We start from the raw sequence: 2,248 nt of genomic DNA, 5'->3' as shown, positions 1-2,248 counted from the left end.
CAGGAAGTATGAAAAATTTCTTTGACAATCCAGAAAATTGTCCACAGTGGTGGAAAGACACAAGTGTTCCTTTTGCATCACTTAATCACCCTAAGAGTAAGTTATATTTGCAGTTCTTAATATGAATGGTACATTTTTCCATAAGTGGCTGCATCTAATAAAAAAGGACCTTTACATGTTAACATTTAAATGTAGGAAATCTAGATAAACTATTTCCACTATAGGCCAACGTGGTTAAGATGCCTGTTATTAACCACTCCATTAAAGAAAAGCTTGTTTTTTTTTCATTTATGGAAAACATTTTCCCTTGCTTCTCTGATGTGCAGCATCCCCAGCCAATCCATGTTGTTTGGGTACCAAGCAAACCAAGCAGGTACATAATGTTCAAATGTGCAGGAAGTATCATGATACTGTACCAAGATATCTCCAGAATATACCTAAACTGTTTGTACAGCATTGTATGGAACGGCCTTCACCAAACTGCACAAATGCACTTGGAGAAAACATCATAGAATAAGCTAATGGCGTTTACATGGTCAAAAGTGTTGACTCGGAAAAGACTTGCACAGTTTGCCGAGATGAAAATGAACCTTTCTGCAATTGTATGGATTTAGGAAAAAATCATTCTGTTTTAGGTAGCATTGCAGGACGGGAATGGGATTCTTTACCAATGGCATACAGATATTGTTCTCGGTTTAGTCTAGACCCGATTGTCAATGTGGTATCAGCAAACCTTAGCAATGTGAACATTCATCCTGGCCCAACTAATGAAGATGGTGAAACGGGTGAAATAGATCATTTTCATGAGCAAGAAATAGATGCAGAGCCTGTTATGAGCCAACCTGTAAATGCTAACACCTATACTTTTGGAACGTACATTACCAGATGCACTCATTTAAATGAAGACATACATAACTGATTCTGAGACATCATTTGAAGAAATCGTAGTGGACATACAGGTTTTGTACAGCAATACTTAAGAAATGCTACCACTGGAGGAAGGACTTCCTGTTAGAAAGGACTTGAGTGAGAATTTTCAAAAGAGCTGAAGACTCTCGTGACAATATAGCGATGATTCAATGATTCATTTCAGATTGACGTCGTTTGCGACTTAATCTAATTTTTGAATTAGAACAAATGTATGTTGCCTGCATATGTGTTAGATCGCAAACTTCTTGAATCCAAGGATTCATTAATTTCTACTTCTTTCATTTCAACCCAATAACAAAGAGCTCAAGATTATAAAATATTGTTGGTGTGATCTTCACAGTAGCAATCCCGTGACTATTTAGTATTTTCGTTAATTTAACTATATAACAATTTCTTTCAATGGAACGTCCGTTTAATTGTAAGTGGTTATGATTTATTCCAAAAGATATTATTCTGATCCCCAGTTTCACAGCATCAACTCGTCACATTTTGCTGCATGAAGATATGTTCTCGCGTAAAACGTCACTTCATTCCTAAAATGAGCAGCATGGGTTACAGGTGATCAACTACATTGTATATTGTTTTTTTTTAATTAGGTGTGGATTTTGAATAGAAAAGCAAAGGATAGGAAGGGTGGAGTGGCACCAGCCTACAGTAAGAAGAAGGCAGCTGTAAGGAGACCATCTGCATACACTTTGTTTTCGAAGCAGTTTACTATCTGAAGATCTATAGGTTTTAAGTACATGATGGTTGCATCAAGAGAACATGAGGATCCACACTTGTTTGGTACCAACAAAGGACTTGAGTACATTTTACAACCTCCAGTACTCGAGAATTTCAGGAAATCAGTGTTTGGAAAATTTAGAAGTTTACCTTAATCAATAGTGTACTGCTTGAAGAGAATTCGGGCAGAAAATAACGTTGATGTTCACATCACTAGTTCATCTGCATTTCATTGATCATACCTGCCAAAACATTACGACTTTAACGGAACACTACATTCAGAAAGTCAAAGAAATACAACAACGAGCGTAGCGAATGTCCATATAAGGCGATTCGATGACGAATGATTGCTTTTATTTAAAAATCGTTTACGGCTTATTCTAATTTTAGCCACAGGCGGGCGCTTGGGTCTATGATACAGATTTTTTTTTATTATTGAAATATTCAATTTTCTATATTCATAATACCTATCTATCACTTATGTGCAGGTCTCACCTAGTTTCGAGTGATTTAAACGACCCAGAGAAAATACCCAATACCTGGATTCCCCAACGATTTAGTCCACTCCGTTCCGAAAAAGTCCGGGAAAATATTA

This window comes from Mytilus galloprovincialis, chromosome 11 (genome assembly GCF_965363235.1).
Source record: "Mytilus galloprovincialis chromosome 11, xbMytGall1.hap1.1, whole genome shotgun sequence".
Lineage (NCBI taxonomy): Eukaryota > Metazoa > Mollusca > Bivalvia > Mytilida > Mytilidae > Mytilus > Mytilus galloprovincialis.
This window is presented reverse-complemented; position numbering follows the sequence as displayed.